This window comes from Nomascus leucogenys, chromosome 6 (assembly GCF_006542625.1).
Source record: "Nomascus leucogenys isolate Asia chromosome 6, Asia_NLE_v1, whole genome shotgun sequence".
Lineage (NCBI taxonomy): Eukaryota > Metazoa > Chordata > Mammalia > Primates > Hylobatidae > Nomascus > Nomascus leucogenys.
Window position 1 is genome coordinate 70,046,581 of NC_044386.1, and position 19,172 is coordinate 70,065,752.

Here is a 19,172-nt window from a genome sequence, read left to right on the forward strand (position 1 = left end):
CCATAGGTCTCTGACTTTTTTTTTTCAGTTTATTTTACCTTTGTTTTTCAAATTGAGTAATTTCTATTCTATCTTTGTGTTCACAATCTCCACCTGTAATTCTTAGTAAAGCAGGTTATATGTAAGATGAGAATGTTTTAGAGAACAACTCAGCATGAAAATAATCAGATCATATTTGTGACAATACAGGATGTAAAATATGGGGATCATAGAATAGAACTTAGTTCCTTCAACAATTGGATGATGCAGTTAGTACAACTTTATGCAATGTCTTCTTTCCACTGTATATCATATTTTTAATATGATTATATTATTTTGAAAAAACGTAATAATTATATAATATTCCATTTTAAGTATAAGCAATGATGTATTGCTGGGCAGTTAACTTTGTTGATAATATTGCAAGCCCTATAAATAACATTATAATGAACATCTTTGGGTTTCCATTTTTGTTAATGATCACTGACTGTTTTTTAGTATAATTTCTTAAATGTGAAATTAGTAGCTCAGGCTGGGCATAGTGGCTCATGCCTGTAATACTAACACTTTGGGAGGCCAAGACAGGTGGATCACTTGTGGTCAGGAGTTTGAGTCCAGCCTGGCCAACATGATGAAACACTGTCTTCTACTAAAAATACAAAAATCAGCCTTGTGTGGTGGTGCACGCCTGTAGTCCCAGCTACTTGGGAGGCTGAGGCATGAGAATCACTTGAACCCAGGAGGCAGAGGTTGCAGTGAGCTGGGATTGCACCACTGCACTCCAGCCTGGGTGACAGAGTGAGACTCTGTCTCAAAAAAAAAAAAAAAATTAGTGGCCCCAAAAGTTAATACTGTTTTTCAAAAAACTCTCTTTACTAAAGGCAACTTATAAGTTGCTTTGAAGAAAGTATGTGCTGGTTTATATATGTTGACTCACTGTAGGACACTGCCTATTTCACCATACCCTCATCAGCTGTGAGCCTTATTTTAAAATATTGACTTGAATGGTGACTTGGTTTATTTTATATGTACACATTTATGTGTAAGTAAAGATTTAAATAAATAGCCCACACAGGAAGCAAATTGGTCTTTCATTCTCTCAGGATCATTTCCAACCATCTGTGGTGAAAAAATCGTGAACCCATACCCGGAGGAGGAAGAGAGTCTAGAATGTAGAAATGTAGCCGTATTTTACAGTTTTACTTATTATTTATAAATTTGATGTTAGAATTCAGTGAAATGAGAGAAGACAAACACATTGAATGACAGGCACTTTTCTCCCCATTCATGTGTTTTTGGAAACCTTATTTTGCACCCTTCTCCCAAAGCAAGAATACATATCCATAACCTTTGGAGTATTATTCCTTCCCTCTTCAGGTGTGAGTTTATTGGAGTAGCTTTTCGTTATTCTTAGTGTGTTATGTTCAGTTTCTAAGAGCAGGAGGGAAGATTGTGTTCTCTGTCTTATCTTCCTTCCCCTTGTGCCTCTGCCTTTCTGATGGAGCTATCTACTGGCAGAGCTTTGGGAACTCGATGCCTTTAAACTTTAGGCAGCGCAATCGAGATGGCACTGGGAAAGTTCCTCCTGAGGGGTGAGTGAGTATTGTGAGAGTTTTGGAAAGGTAAAAGGACATGGAAGGGTAGATGAGAAGGTTGGGATGTGTCTTTGGGGGAAAGGTGAGGGTAGGAACAATCTCATCCTTAAGGTTTAGTTAAAGTTCTTCGACTAGGTTATAAAATGCTTTGGGGCTGTTTTTTTCCTGGGAATCTCTCCTTGTTTTACAACCTGATCTTTCATGATAACCTGACTTTTTATAAAATATAAATTAGGGCAAATGTATTCCTTGGTGCTATGGTTTAAATGTGTCCCCCAAAGTTCATATATTGGGATCTTAATTCCTAATGCAACAGTACTAGGAAATGGGCCTAATAGGAGGTGATTAGCTAATAATGATTAATAACATTATTGTAGGAGTGAGTATTGTGAGAGGGGGAGATAACAAATTATCTCAAGAGTGGATGTGTTAAAAAAGTGAGTTTGGTCTCCTCTTGCTCTCTCTCGAGCACTCTCTAGCCCTTCCGTCTTCCATCATGGGATGTTGTAGCACGAAGCCCCATTGCCAGATGCCAGCACTTTGAAATTGGACTTCCCAGCCTCCAGAACTGTGAGAAATACATTTCTTTATAAATTACTCCCTTCATGATATTCTGTTACAGCAACACAAAACAGATCAAGACACTTGGTCAAATTGCAAAGAAACATTGTTCTAGGTTATAATAAATGTAAAAACTAGTGCAAATTTATTTGGGGCTACATGTGAAGGGATGAGATAAGGAGGGTGGATGGTGTGGGACAGAAATTCAACTGTTAACTATTATATAGATTCAAACTTGGATGTCATCTACACATAGCAATTTATTCCTAGCCGGTTCAGGGTTTATAATGAAAAAATATTTCCCTGACATATTAAGTGGCTCATATATAACAAAAGGTCATTTATGAAGGAAGGAATTACTTTGGTTATTTATGCAAACTATTTAATCACTTAAATTATAAAAAAGTTCCAACACAATTTGGTTCCTGATTTTGTGATAGCAACATTTTTCTTGGTAATTGGTGTAGTGGCTTCAAGTCAGGAGTCACTTCATTCTCCTTTTCAGAAGAAGAAAAGGGTTTATGAATGGTCTGTATTTGATTTTTTAGCACCTCACTATTCGTCAGTATATGCCCTAGATTAGATGGGCAATGGAATTTTGGGCTGAAGAAGGGAGAGGTATAGTTTTCCTTGTGTTAAACCTCTGTTTGATTAATTAGAATGAACTGCCAAGATATTTCTGGGCACTAGTAATTTATTATCTTCCTACAAGTCTATAAGAGAAGGATTAGAGCCTAAAAGTCTGTATGGAACTCGCTATTTATAAATTTTATGGAAAAACAAACATGTTGGAAAACTGCAAATTTAATCAGATTCTACAGGACTTCTTAGAATCCTTGTGACGGCAATATGAACTAAGAATTGGTAGGAGGGGTTATCATTCTTTCTGTTTAATGTCCGTAATTTACATAGGCCTCTCTTAGACCATAGATTTAGGGTGACCCCAGCCTGGTTTCACAAGGTAGGACTTCCAGTGAATTCTCTCTCACCAGTGTGTTCCTCATTTGGAGTTCAGCACTGGGGACTGACTGGGTGGCAATGTGCATGAACACATACAGTCTCAGAACACGCACTTTGGGCAAAGAGCAGAGCCCCTTTAGGTCAGGGTTGGATTTACCTTGGCGGCTCCAGTAGAGGACTGAGGCTTTGGCATATCATGCTCAATGTTCCTTCCTCTCCATCAGATATTTTTAATAAATGCACAAGTCTTTAATAAATGTGAATCACCAGTGGTGGACATTTTGTCCAAGAATTGTCCTGAAGAGGAAGACAGTTCGGACCAGCTGCCCTGGGAAACTCCTCAGGCTACTTTACTCGAGTGCAGCCTCGCTGACTGCTCATGCTAGTGCATTAGAAGGTGGTCATGAGGACAGGCTGGCGCTGCCTGCATGGCCTGCACTCATACCCATGCTCATCGGCTGACCTCTGACTCTTTTTTTTTTTTTTTTTTGAGATGCAATTCTGCTCTTGTGGCCCAGGCTGGAGTGCAACGGCACGATCGCAGCTCACTGCAACCTCCGCATCCCTGGTTCAAGTAATTCTCCTGCCTCAGCCTCCTGAGTAGCTGGGATTACAGGCACCCACCACCACACCCAGAGAATTTTTGTATTTTTAGTAGAGATAGGGTCTCACCATGTTGGCCAGGCCTCGAACTCCTGACCTCAGGTGATCCACCCGCCTTAGCCTCCCAAAGTGCTGGGATTACAGGTGGGAGCCACTGCACCCGGCCTCCCCCTAATTCTTATATTTCAGCAACATGTCCCTGTAGGTCACTTCTAGTAGTCTTTTCTGTTTAAATAAGCTTAGGAGCATCTGCAAACTTAGAAAGTTTCCTGCCTTTGAGATAATTTATAAAAATATAAATGTTGAGTCTGGCAGAAACCCCACATGTAGGCCCTTTATCCCAATTAATGTTTTTCAAACATTAGAGTGCCTGACATTGTAATAGATCATTAGCCGTCTCTGCTACTTTATATATTTTCTCTATCTTTATCCTTATGCATACAAAGAAACTTAACACCATATTCCATTCATTCTAAGATGCACATTAGTTTCACATTTTAACTTTTTTATTTAAAATTGGGCATGTCTTACAATTGAATAGCATCTTAGATTTGAATGACATGTGAAACTAGAATAAATGCTTAGAGAATTAACAATGGAATTGGAATTATCCCTTAAGTGTATGTTAAAAATAACCTGAAAAGAGTTTGTATTTAAAAGTATTTTCAGAGTTTCAATTATGCTGACTCCAATTTTTGTATCCCATTCTTCTGAATTCAGTTTCTCCTTCCAGGAGGACACCTGATAATAATTACTTCAATGAAGTGGTGTCAGTAATGACATTGTCTTTGTTTATCTGAAAAACGTTTTTCTTTTAACTTTACTCTTGGACGGCAGTGTAGCTGGTCTTAGACTCCAAAGTTGAAGTCCATAATTACTTTCCATAATTTGAACATGTTACTTCATTGATTCCTGGCTGCTGTTATTGTGCCTTGCCATCTGCTCCCTGGCCCGTTGTTGTTAGCCTGTAGATAAACTGTTTTTGATTCTGTACTTTTAAGATATTCTTTTTCGTATTCTATCATTTTACTACAATGTGACTTAGTTAATTTTAAAATTATAAATAAACATATTATAAATAAACTCCCTTGTAGTACCTTCAAGTTTTCTTTAAAGATAAACACTTTTGGCCGGACGTGGTGGCTCACGCCTGTAATCCCAGCACTTTGGGCGGCCAAGGTGGGCAGATCATGAGGTCAGGAGATCGAGACCATCCTGGCTAACATGGTGAAACCCCGTCTCTACTAAAAATACAAAAAATTAGCTGGGCGTGGTGGCGGGTGCCTGTAGTCCCAGCTACTCGGGAGCCTGAGGCAGGAGAATGGTGTGAACTCGGGAGGCGGAGGTTGCAGTGAGCCAAGATTGCGCCACTGCACTCAGCCTGGATGACAGAGCGAGACTCCGTCTCAAAAAAAAAAAAAAAAGAAGATAAACACTTTTATTTTTCAAGTTCACTTTAACAGTTATCTTTAAAGAAAACTTGAAGGTACTGCAGGGAGTTTCCCTGGAGGCCACACAGGTTCCCCTGTGAGTATCCTCTTGCATCAGTATGACGCTTTTTGTTACAATTAGTAATTGGATATTCATAGATATTTTAAACTGAGGTCTGTACTTTATTCACATTTTCTTGGCTTTTTTAATCCCATTTCCTCTTTCTGTTCTACAATCCCATCCAGGACTCCAGGTTGCATTTAGTCCCTTGTGTCTTTTTAGGCTCCTCTTCATTGTAACAGTTTTTCAGCCTTTCCTTATTTTTGATGATCTTGACAGTTTTGAGTAGGGCACTAGTCAGATATTTTGTAACATGTCTGTCCATTGGGATTTGTTGGATGTTTTTATCTAAGTTAGAATGGGGTAATGTGTTTTGGGGTAGACAGACAGCAGAGTATTATACATTATTGTATCATATCCAGGGTGCATAATATCAGTATGACTTATTGTTGCTGTGAGCCTTAATCAAATGGCTTAAAATGGTATTCGTCAGGTCCCTCGACTGTAAAGTTACTCTTTTTCCCCTATTTATATACGGTACTCTTTGGAAGGAAGTCACTATGCACAGCCCAAATTAGGGAGTGGAAAGTAGTGTTTCACCTCCATGAAGGCAAAGTGTCTACATAAATTGAAATTCTTCTTCATGGAGAGTTTGCTTCCTTCACCCCATTTATTTATTTAATCACTTATTTATGTTAGTGTGGACTCAGCAGTATTTATTTTATATTTTGGATTGTAATCCAGTATTACCTTATTTTGTTGTTCAAATTGTTTACTAGTTTTTACCACTAGGTACTTGTTAAATTTGCTGCAGTATCCCTCTGGCTTAACAGCATTGGTGTTATTTTATTTTTTCACTCATTTTCCTTCTTTCTGGCTCTACAGTATGTTCCAGGTTCATCTGGTATATTTGCTGCCCAACACCTAGAATCAGCCCTTTCTCCCGAACTCCTGCTTCCTTGTATTGGTGAATGATTAGAAAGCAAGGTTTGGGTGCTAGGTGGGTTCATTGCCATTGGGGTGTCATCATTTCTAGGCCCTTTCTGACAGAGCAAAGAGTTATATGTGGATATAGTAGCTCATATATACACAAATATGTACACAAATATCATATATACACAAATATCTATAAGTATTTGTGTATGTAACCATATGTATCCTTATTAAGCTAAACGTGAATTCATGCTTAAGTCTCCAACTCTCACTCTAAAGTGAGAAAACTGATTTCTACACGTGGCATCCATTTTCTTAACTGTTCGATTGCAATATACATGTACAGTAGTTTCAGAATTGGTAACTTATAACTCTGTGAGGAACAACTTCATCAACTAGAGTGCAATGCTGATATACAGTTCCTTGCAGAATACACCCAGTTTCAAAGTTACTTAGACCAGCACCTTTTTCTCCCAGTCATGTCAGTAAGGTTGTTTTATACTTTTGTAATGCATTTGAATCCTTTTGTTACATTTTGCATTCCATCCTGGATCACCAAATCTCCTAAATATTTGTTTTGTATTTTGCATTCATTTTGGGTTACTCTTTGTATTATAAAGTTCTATGAGTTTTGACAATGCTTAATGTCTTGTACTCACCATTACAATATGATACGGAATTCTCTACCCTAAAAGTACTCAGTGCTCCATTTATGTATTCCTAACCCCCACCACTGGCAACCACTGATAAATTTACAGTCTCTAAAGTTTTGCCTTTTGTAGAATGTCTTTTTATTGGAATGATACAATACGTAGCCTTTTCAGCCTGGCTTCTTTCACTTAGCACTATGTATTTAAGAATCACCTACATCTTTCATGGCTTGATAGCTCATTTCATTTTATACTTGAATAATATTCTATTGTGTGGATGTGCCGTGGTTTGTTTTTCCATTCACCTATTATAAGACATCTTGATTGCATCCAGTTTTTGTGATTATGCATTAGGCTGCTATAAACATTCATGTGCAGGATTTCTGTAGATACGTGCTTTGAATCATTGGGTAAATATCTAGGAATATAGTTGTTGTATCGTACGGTAACACTAGGTTTAGTTTTGTAAGAAACTGCCAAATTGTCTTCCAAAGTGGTCATACCATTTTGCATTCTTACCAGCAATGAGTGAGCCTTCCTGTTGCTCCCCATCCTCCCAGCAATTGGTAATGTGAACTTTTCAGATTTTAGTCTTTCCGATAGGTGTATGGTGATATTGCATTGTTATAATTTACATTTCTGTGATAACATGATGTGGAGCATCTTTTCATATGTTTATTTGTTATCTGTACATCTTCTTTGGTGAGTTGTCTGTTCATATCGTTTGGCCATTTTTTAGCTAGGTTGTTTATGTATTGCTGGTTTCTTTCCTATATTTTGAATATAAGTTCTTTATCAGAGACATATTTTGTAAAATTTTATCCCAGTCTGTAGTTTTTCTTTTCATTCTTGTAACACTATCTTCCATAGGGCAGTTTTTAATTTTAATAAAGTCCAACTTACTAATTTTTTCTTTGCATGGATCATCATGCCTTTGCTGTTGTATCAAAAACCATAATCACCAAACCCAAAGTCACGTATGTTTAATCCTGTATTTTCTTCTAGTATTAGAATTTTATATTTTACATGTAGGCTTATGATACATTTTGATTTAATATCTGTGATAAGCATAAGATCTATGTTGAATTTTTTAGACATTTATTTTACTTGGTGTCTACTGAGCTTCTTGGATCTATGATTTGTGTCTGTCAATGGTGTTGGGAAGTTCTCAGCCATTATTATTTCAGCTATTCTTTCTGCTCTGCTCTCCCTTCTGGTGATTCAACTGTATATGTGTTATACCTTTCAAAATTGTTCCACAATTTTTGAATAATCTGTTTTTTTTTTTCTTTTTGCAATTCAGTTTTGGAAGTTTCTGTTGACGTATTATCCAGCTCACTGATTCCTTGCTTGGCTGTGTCCAGGCTCCTCATGAGGCCATCAAACGCTTTCTTTCTTTTTTCTTTTGAAACTTTAAAAGGCTTAAATTTCATTTAACTTGCATTTTTGACACAACATGTTCAAATTGCGTACAGGCATTCTTAATTTCTGTTACACTGGTTTTGATTTCTAGTATTTCCTTGCAATTCTTTCTGAGAGTTCCTTTCTGCTGATGTTACCCAACTGCTTTTGCATGTTGTTTATTTTTCCTTTAGCACCTTTAGCATAGTTATCACGTTATTTTAAATTTCTTATGTGATAATTTCAACATTTGTATCATATCTAAGTCCTGTTCTGATGTTTGCTTTGTCTCTGCAGACTGTTTTTTCTTGTCTTTTAATTGCCTTGTAATTTTTCTGTAATAAACCAGAAATGGTCATGACATTATGAATTTAGATAAGTACCTTTTTAGTGTGCGAATTCATGTGACAGGTAGTAGTTGGGCTTTATTTGATGCTTGCTATCAAATAAACTTTAACTGCCAGAGCCTTCAGGTTCTTCTAGTGTTCTTGTTTTTGTCTTCCCTCTTGATGTCTGTCTTCCTTAATTAAGTACTCTTTCTCAAAGAATCTACAGCTTTTTGGACTGTAGTTCACAGTAGTTATACTGGACCCCTCTTGGTGGGGTGATAAGTGGGGATGAGGGGAAGAAGTGTTCTGTAATCCTATGTTACATGGTAGCATTGTAGTAGGCCTGTGTGTCTGGGCTCTGACCTTCACAAGTGTTTCTCTAGTGGTATAGTAGCGGTATAGCTTTTTCCCCCCTTAGGTAAGACAGAAAGACTACAGGCTGCTGGAGTGGGACCAGTGTAATTTCCCTAGCAGGGATAAGCTCTGAGAAACCCTGGAGAGTAGGCTTTTTTGTGGAGAAGGCTCTGGGTGACTTATTTCCCAGTGGTTACTTCTCCCCTTCTCTTGCTGGAGCCACAAGGAGATCTTCCTTGCACATTTACCATGAGAACCTGGTGGAGCTTCTAGACATAAAACCCATGAAATTGTAGAGGCCTCAACAAGGCTGTGGCTGTCTGGGGGCTTCTCACTCTCATTCATTGCTGGTTCACACTCAGCAACCAGAGATTCACTGAAATTACCATTTAAGCATTACCACAAGTTCATAGGTCCAGTGGCTTCTGCTTTGAGTGAGCAGATCTTGGCTGTGCCCTGAATGTCATGTCTCTCCATATTTCAGTGTGGTACTTACCCTGCAGCGTCAGTCCCTCCTGAGTCCAATAAATGTCATTGATTTTTCATTTCATTCATTTTTTTTTCTGTTGTTAAGTATGAGAGTGATTAATTCTAAGCTATTTACATGCCAGAGCTAAAAAATGATGGAGGTTTGAATTAGTCTTTGATTTATACTTACATTTTTGAGGAACTCATACTTCCTTAATCTGAGGATAAGTTGGCCAATTCTGGAGATTTCTCAGCCATTATTTCTTTAACCTTTCTTTTATGAAACTATTTTATACACATATTGAATCTTTTCATTGTGCCCTTCAAGTCTTTCAAGCATTCACATTTTCCATCTCTTTATCTTTCTGAGTTACATTTTAGGTCATTTTGTTGAGTCTGTCTTCAGCTTACTAATTATCATTTCTGTTCTTTCCAATTCATTGTTTAACCCACCCATTGAGCTTTTATTTCAGTTACTAAATTTTTCATTTTGTAAAGCTCTTACTTTTGTTTTCTTCCAAATCTGCGTTTTTACCCCTAGAATATCTTATTCTTTTACTATGTTTTTGATTTCTTTAGTGCATTTAATCACGTTAAACATATTTATTCAGTATTACCCCTCTGATATTTCTCTTGTCTATATTTTTGGGAGCTTATTCCTCCTGACTTGGTTTTCTCTCTTTCACTCATGGAAAATTTTATACTTTATGTATTTTGTATTTTTGATCAGGAGGGTATAATCATTGTGTTTTCTATGCAACAATTTTTTGTTATTATTATTTTCTTTCTTTTATCTTTTTTGTGGTTTGCTAATTTGTTTGCTCTCATTGCATCTCTCTGGGTCCTCAAGTTTTACTGGCCTGGAACAACTTTGCATGGATCATCATGCCTTTTTAACTTCTAAGCTAATTCCATGACTTGCAAAGTTCCTAGGCATCGTGAATTGGTTACATTTGAATTCTCCATCAGAAAGAAGGCCGATACATTTTCAGGAAATAGAGTAAACCCTACTTCTCCACTTTCAGCCCAGAATGACACAGACTGACTTGCTTGTTTCTTGGCCAGAGGTCTCTTCAAATTTCCTGGACCATGCTGGTGGAAGTAGGTGGGGGGTTTGGTTCAGCCCTCCACCTACGAAAGAGAATCTTTTCTATAGTCCCACTTCGGCATTGTTTAGGCTCTCAGTGAATAACACTGGCCACCGGTCTCCACACTCCTGCACTCTGCTATGCTGTCAGCTCATGTACTTACAATGTTCTTTTCAATTTCCTCTTGGATTTTTTTGTTGTTGTTTTGAAGGATTTCTTGTGTTTTCTTGTGAGCCAAAATGAGCATTTAAAAAGACATTTGTTTGATTTTCTCCAGAATTTCCAGGTGTTTGTAGCAGGATAGTATTAACATTATAGAGTCTCCTGTTTTGCTAGGACCAGAAGCAGGTCCCCCATGTATTATCCCAGCATACTTAACTAGTTTCTCTGTGTTGTAGTCACCATTTCAGCTCTAGCTATGGCTTCTTTGTTTCACTTCCATTTCCAACTTCTGTAATGGATGTAATCTCTTGGTGTGTTTGCTCTGCAGACACCGTGATTATCTTACACCGTGATTATCTCATGCTATGCCTTCATGCCAGTAACTTAATTTTTTAGCTATGTCTGTTTTGTTCCTTTCTGTTTCTCATCTAACTACATAATAACTTGTTTTGGTTCTCAGTTTGTTTGTTTAGCTCTGCAATGTTCCTTTTATTCTGTTATTTTATTAGCTCTTCTTTGAAATCATGCTTAATTTGATCCAAGACTTATATAGTATAATATAAAGAACTCATGAGAAGCATGCCCTTCTTATTTGGGCTTTTTTCCAGGCTACTTTGTATATTAGTTGTGTGTGTATGCCTGGCTGCCTTTCTTCTTTGTGCTTGTTATTTAAAAATTTTTATTTATGTATATATTTAATCATTCATTCATTCATACTCATACTTCTTTCTCGTGGCTGTCATTCCAATTTGTTTTCATCTGGCCCATGCCTCATTCGTATTTTCTGTGATGTAATAGAGATGCATTATTTTTATATTATACTTTCCTGATTCGTGGCCCGATTTATTTTTGTCTTTGTTTATTAAGCCAATTAACCTATATTATTTGTAGAAGTATTGGAAATATCAAATAACAAAAAAAAACAAGAAAAATAAATGACTGCTTCTAAATCCTGTTCCTAACTTCCATTCATTCATCTTATCCTCTTCCCTTTCTATTGGCCTTTCAAACCCACTTTGCACTGGTTCCATACCAAGGGCTCTGTTGGGGTCTCCTTATCTCTAACTCAGTTCTTTAGAGGACCCCAATTGTGATGAGATTTGTTGCAGCTAGCTTTTTGACAATTCATTGAAAAAGCCTGATATTGAAATTACAGAAATTTTGTAACCAAGGCATTTGTGGGAATCTGGCTGTGTGTGTGTATAGGTGTTTGCTTTTAGTCCAGAGAGATACAACTTGTAAACACTCAAGGAAATTCCTGAAAACTGATTCAGTTGGGATGATGGCTTAAACTTAAAGGGAGATGTATCCTTTCTGTTCAAGGATAGTTCAGATGAAGTTTGATTCCTGCTCCACTCAGTATGCTGGAAACCCAGCATCTCTCTTCCTCTTTCTCCTCTACTCCACAGTCTTCCTATCACTACCCATTGTCAGCTCTGCTAATTCAAGATCGATTCTTTCTCTGTTAGATTCTGCTCTCATGATCCACCTTCCAGGCTTCATTCCCCAAGAGGTAGGTCCTTTGAGGGAGATAAGGGGCCCTTCCTCATATAAAGAAAGGAAATCTTTCAGTTGCAGTGAAAAGTGCATGCTTGAACTCTTCCTCCCTCCCTGAGAAGGATGGGGCAGCTCTGGGGATGGAAGTCCACCCAGCGAGAACCAAGTGGACATCAGGTTGGGTGGGGCTCACCTCCCCCGGGCAAGCTCTCTTATTCCTGCACACACAGGCAGCTGAACACCTTGGTTTTTCATGCTCCCTTCAATCTGGCATTGGGCAGATTGGATCTGGATTTCACAGGGGAACAAAAGTCAGTGGTGTTGCCCGGATCCAGGGCCTAAGCTCAGGAAACCCGCCCGCATCTGTTCACCTGGCATTTATTCTCCCTAAAGGAGCCAGGCTGATCAGCCAGTTTTCCATCTTGTCATCATGGGTCTTTCCTGGGATTATGTCTCAAGGAATTATACGCTGACCTATTGGGAGGAAAAAAAAAATATATATAAATATACACGTATTATACTGTGGTCTGATTTTTTAAATCCCTTAAACCTTATACTTTGCATTGTTCTTGAAATCAGTGTTCTCGAACTGTGCAGGATTAACTTTGGTAGTTAAAAATAGAATCGAAGAGTTCAGAATCACTCTGCTGGGGGAGTTCTAGAGGCAGAAGACTGCAGTCTCTGCCTCAGTGGCTCTTTGGAGCAACGTCTCTAATCTCAGGACCTTCGGGGTGCTGTGTTTTAAAGCATAATGCATTTCCTCTATTTGTCAGGTTTAACGGTACCGTCAGAAATAAGCATATATCTGTAAACAGTTCGGCTGTGATTAAGGAGCTCCAGAATCCTAGAAATAGTGAAGTTCCTTAGCTTAACCCTTTGCCAAGGTGGCTAGCTGGTGGATGAGGCCAGGATCCAAGGCTTGAAGGAAGTCAGGTTGCGCACACTTTTTAAAAAGATTCTCATCTGCACATCGATGCATCGCAGAATAACCATGAATCCACTGGGAATATTAAATGCTGACCTCTAGACACTTAATTGTCCTAAGCCTTAATTTCAGTGGGAACCAAACCAACCAGGTTTCAAAGATGAGCCAATAAAATAACAGAATAAAAGGAACATTGCAGAGCTAAATGAATAAACTGAGAACCAAAACAAATTATTACACAGTTAAATTAGAAACAGAAAACCAACCAGTAATTATGTGCCACCCCTAAAAATAGGCAGCCGCAGATAGTGAGGAGATAGTGCCAGTTCGGGCCAATTTTCTTAGCCTTTTCAGTACCTTTCTATCAAAGGAACTTTTTTCCAATAATTTAACAGTGGAGAATTTTGCTATATTTTAGGCACTTTTCTTTTTTTCCTTTTTTTTTTTTTCTTTTCGAGACAGAGTCTCTCTCTGTCACCCAGGCTGGAGTGCAGTGGCGCGATCTCGGCTCACTGCAAGCTCCGCCTCCTGGGTTCACGCCATTCTCCTGCCTCAGCCTCCCAAGTAGCTGGGACTACAGGCGCCCGCTACCACATCCAGCTAATTTTTTTGTATTTTTAGTAGAGACGGGGTTTCACCGTGGTCTTGATCTCCTGACCTCGTGATCCGCCCACCTTGGCCTCCCAAAGTGCTGGGATTACAGGTGTGAGCCACCGCACCCGGCTCTTAGGCACTTTTCTTCGTGCTACCTATTCAGTCCTTGCAACATGCTGGAGAGAGAGCAGTTGACAGCCATTACCCTTGTTTTCACACATAAGGGAAGTGAGTCTCAGAAAAGTTCAGGGGATGGGACTACCCCTAGCCCACATGGCTAGTGAATAGCAGAGCCCACAGCCTGTGATATCTGTATTTTTCACATTGTGTCCCCAACAAACAGACCCTGAGCAATCCCAAAATGTGAGCAGAGGTAGAGCCAAGCTCTGTATCCCGAGAGAGCCAGGCCCTGTGGTATGAGGACCAGGATGGTCCTAGAAATGCCAAGCTCCCCATCAGCGGCTCTCAGACATCCAGGCTTCAGGACTCCTTTGCTCTCCTTAAGTTTATGGAGGATCCTCTTAAGTTTTGTTTATGTGATTATATCTATCAATATTTACCACATTGGAGATAAAAGCTAAGAAGCATTTTAAAGTTTATTAGTTCACTTAATATAATAAGGCCATTCCATAAATGGCATGATGTTAACCTAAATAGCATTTTATGGAAAATAAGCATATTTTCACCCAAGAAATCAGTGGGAAGGGTGGCGTTGCTTTTTATTGTTGCCAATCTCCTTAATGCCTCATGTAATAGAGGACATCTGGACTCTCTGACCAGCTTCTGCATTCATTCTGCTGCTGGTCCCTGTGTCCTGTAGCCTCTGCAAAGCTCTATGGAAGACTCAAGGGAAAAGGGGGATGAAAGAGGAAAATAATGTCTAACCATTATGAAAAAAGATTTGACTCACTGGTCCTCTGAAAGCATCTCAGAAACCCAGGGGTTCCAAGACCATACTTTGAAAACTTCTGTCTTATACAATTACCAAAGGGAATTATTTTCCATGATTGTAATCATAGTGTTTGCTGTTACAACAAGGAGGGCAGAATGACATCATGGTTCAAAACACAAGTGTTGAAAACTAAACTTTACGAAACTGAAATCCAACCCCCTAACCTTTTAAACAGGTTTCTATACTTAGCTGTGTGACCCAGGGCCAGGAGCTTGTTTGTTTCATAATTGATATATTTATGCATTCCTCTTCTCCTTTGATTATAAAGGTAATACATGTTCATAGCAAAGCATTCAAACAGAAAACAGACATATGAAATTAAATTTGGGGGGTCTCCCATAATCTCCATTATTAAATGAGAAAAATAATAGTATTTGTTTTGCTGGATTATTGTCGTGAAGCCAAAATGCGTTGTTTGCGTGTGCATGTGACATTTAGAAATGCAAACTTTATTTAAGGGTTAGCTTTGTTATTTTCAGGTATCGTTGATACCTGATACCTGACATTTATTGATATCCTCTTGGTAAAATACTTGTTCATCTTTTGCCCATTTTTCTATTGGATTGCCTGCCCTTTTCTGATGGATTTTTAGGAGTTTATTTCTTATTCTGGATATGAGTCTTTTGTGAGACCTAGTATCTTGCTGACTCAGGGAAAACCTCAGTTTGTTATGCTGTAAAACTAAGAAAAAATTTGGTTGGCGTAAAGATTAAATTAGATAAAAGTCACCGTTGTTATAAACTTTAGAGTGCTACACAAATATGAATTTATATTATCCAGCTATTTTCTCTGCAAACAAGAATTTAGAAATGGTGGTGGTTAGGTCTGTTGTTATGTTTTTGCTTTTTTTTTTTTTCTCAGCATCTACACAAAGGAAAAAAAATAATGTGATGGGAGCTCTGTAAAACCACATTGAATGATGTTACCCAGTAATTCACAAAAGAATAATTGCTGCAGAAATGCAAGATAGCACATTACGCATTACCACGACAGTTGTACTCTAAACCAGACAGACGATTATTCAGAGAGATTGATTTTAAAAAGCGCAATCACTTAAATCAAAGCGTGCTCTCAACTGAAGAGCTCAGATGGAAAAAGAATGAAGGGAGTTAGGCGCGTTGACTCGAGGGTGCCTTGCCACACCAGCCTTCTGGGATTCTGTGGCAGGCTGGGGACCCTGCCTCCTCCTGTCTTCATCCCAGAGGGAGAAGGGAGTGTAGATCTTGCAGGAGAGCCGTGTGTGTGAGTAGCCACGTGGTGACAGCCACTGGCACTGAGTGACATGGCACAGATTGCAGCATGCTCCTCTTCCCACCTGCTGTAGCAGACAGGGCAGCTGTTTGCATCCCTGTTTCGGAGGAGAGAACATTGAAATGCACAGAAGCCAATTGCCTGCTGAGTCGGGAGCCCCCAGGGTCTTTGCCTGTGTGGACTCTGCTCCTCCATGCGCTCCTGCTCAGTTGCGGAGGGCAGGAATAGCCAGGGGGGCAGCTTGAGGATCTGGAATTGCTGAAACCCACTTTCACAGTGCAATTGTCTGAATGTTTTTTCCCCCACTAAATGCATATGTTGAGATCTGAATCCCCAAGGCGATGGTATTAGGAGGTGATTAGTCCATGAGGGTGCAGTCATGACGGATGGTCCCCTCATATACAAGGCTCCAGAGACCTCCCTCGCCCCTTCCACCATGCAAGGACACAGTGAAAAGTTGGCTGCCTATGATCTGGGAAGCCAGCCCCCACCAGACACCAGGGTTCAACCATAGTGGCAGGTTAATCATGGACTTCCAGCCTCCAGAACTGTGAGCAACAAACTTCTATTTTTTATAAGCTATCCAGTGTATGATATTTTGTTATAAGCATCCAAACGGAATAAAACATAGAGTCTGTGCTACTTAATTGCAGGCCCCTAGGTTCCTGTGGAATACTGTTCTTCGGGAGACTAAATGTGTATATTTATTCACAGACCTCTGGGCCAGGGTTGGATGTTTCTGTCCCCTCTCTTGCAGGAACCCCCTTGTTTGACCAGGGTGGCCTCCAACTTGGGAAGGAGTGACTGCTGTAGGCAGCTCTGCCTGCTGATTCATGGTTTCAGGCTCAAGTGCTGCATGGCAGGCTGGGGGCTCTGGCAGCAGTGGAGGATATTTGGGTGAAAGAGAAGGAAACTTCCCTCCTGGGGTGAGGAACTGGATTTTGTCCCTAGGTAAATTCTGGGCAGTGAGAGTAGAGCCCCTGCATACCTGGCCTGAATGTCCTTCTGCTGGGGGCCAGAGGGCCATGTGGGAACTATAATCCCATCTGGGGACTTTCCACAGTCAGAGCTGTGGCCACCATCCCCAGGTCTCCCAGTTGACCTGCAGCCTGTGTGGCCAAGTGCAAACCCCGAGGCAAGGAAGTTGAGTGCAGAGCTGAAGTCCTCCCCCAGGTCCTCTGTGCAGAAGCCTGTCAGGAAGCAGGGGGCTGAGCTCAGCTTTAGTGCAGCAGGGTCGGGACATGCTTGCCAAGGATCGAGGAAGGAAAAGGCTGTGGGGAGAGCGGAGGGGACAGATGGACTCTGAACCTGCTTTTGGAGCAGCCCCTGGGGAGGGAGGGCTTTTCTTGCCAGCCAGTCAAGGTCTTATAGGAGAAGACACGGCACCTGCAGACCTATTGCTGCCAGAGTCCCACAGAACCTCTTTGAGAAGGGGGAAAGGGGTCAGTCAGGAGCCATTTTGCAAATGAGGAGACTGAGGCCTGCAGCCACTGCCTCTCATCTGTGGTCACAGGCATGGGGGCCTGGAGACAGTAATGCCTGGATAGAGCCTTGGAAAGCAGAGCCGGTGGTGGGGACCGAGGGACAAAGGCTCAGGGCTGGGTGCACATGGTGGATGTGAGGGGATCCACATACTGTGGTATTGCAGGATCACAGGTGGTTAAAGCAGAGGCTCAGCCCCAGGACGCCACCCCTTGTCACTCTGGGTGAAGTCCATGTCCCTGTCTTCCTCCTTGTAGGGACCCTGTTCCCTCCCTCCATGACCCTTGTTACCATTTGTTGTTATAGGTTGTTATAAGTGTATCATTATTGTGTTGTATAATCCTACCTCACCCCCCGCCACCAACACACACACACACACACACACACACACACACACAATTTTTATTCTAGGAGCTCAGGAGCAATATTAATTTCCACTGCACACATCGGGCAAGCATAATGCTGGGGACAGGAGGTGTTCCATAAATGTTGCATGAATGAATGAATGAATGAAAACTCGGCTGGACCATGGCTTGTAGCAATGGCTTGTGCACTTTACTCAAGATTTTTGACTTGATCCTTTGGGCAGTCAGTTGGAGGAGGGTGATCTGATCATATTGGTGGTCAGAAAGTCCAGTCTGAAGATGAGTAGAGGACAGCCTCTGTGTGTGTGCACGTGCGTGTGCCTAGGGACACCAGGCTGCACAGTGGGAATGGGAAGGAGGTGAGGTGTTTGTCACTGCAAACAGAGAGCCAAGAGACTCAGACCATGTGTGGCCCGGACAGGTGCCAGGAGGAGGGAGACTGTTCTGGGGGCATGGTTCCTCATGCCCTCCTCTCTCCCTCTTGAGTCTTTGTGGGGGGCTCCCCTAACGAGCATCCCTGCATGCTTAGGTGGTGGTGGCTGCTGCTTGTTGATTACAGTTTGAAAAGCCGTACTTGGTCCCAAGCTGCCACACACTGCTGAAATTCAGTGTTCCTCTGATGGGGTTTCTGTTACGAATGTTGGAAAGAAGAAAGCCTTTTAATTAGATTGGTAGTAATTGAGCTCCCAAACCACAGAAGCCTTTCTCTCAGCAGATGAAGACACAAATGCAATTAAAAGAAGGAAAGGCACCTAAATGGAACCCTTGCTAATTTTAAGTCCATTAAAAACAACTCCTTAATAAGTTGAGGCAACAGATACACATTATGAAGAGTTTAACTGTGCTTCCCAATAATGTTGGAGCTTGAACTGGAACTGGAGTGCTCCAGCCACTTAAATGGATAGCTCTGTTGGGGATCATTTGCTTAGTGCAGTGTACAGAGACATGTTAGCTCTACAGCTTTTCCCACCAAAAACTCCCGCCACATTTTATTAGGAAAATGGGATATATTTTTTCCTATAACTGAATAAATGTTCAGCGTCTTGTGGACATTGCCTCTGGCCTGGGGTCCCCTGAGACATCATCCCATGTCCCTCCCCAGGCAGCCCTCTCCTCTCTGTGGGATTTGCCCCACCTGGCCCATCTCACCCCAGAGGTGCCCAACATGTGAGCAACTGGGCTGGGGCACTGATGTCCCTGCCAGCTGCTTACATGCTCAACGCATTTTCATTTTAATGAGAGGCAGCACTCGTTTTTCATTTGCATCCCTGCCCACTGACATGCCCCAGCAGATGCCACGTTCTTTCTGCCTTTGGGTCTTTTTTTTTTTTTTAAACTGCTCATCGGTGAAACAGGCCAAGTAGATTCTATTGTGGGAGCTTGAGGTTTCAGCTTCTGGGCACATCTTCACAGGGGCATTAATTAATATTTTCCCTGGAGAGGGTGTCAGTTGCTAATTCACAGAGTCTTTTAGGTTGGAGTTGATTATTTCATGCTGAATCACAACATTCTCAGTATAACTATTGTACAGA

General features: G+C 40.6%; 1 protein-coding gene across 1 annotated transcript in view; it reads left to right on the forward strand.

Annotated features, from left to right (window-relative positions):
• The window catches only part of CHRNA7 (cholinergic receptor nicotinic alpha 7 subunit), a 145,032-nt gene that overhangs the window by 46,035 nt on the left and 79,825 nt on the right, over positions 1 to 19,172 (forward strand). The gene's annotated exons all lie outside the window — the stretch shown is intronic.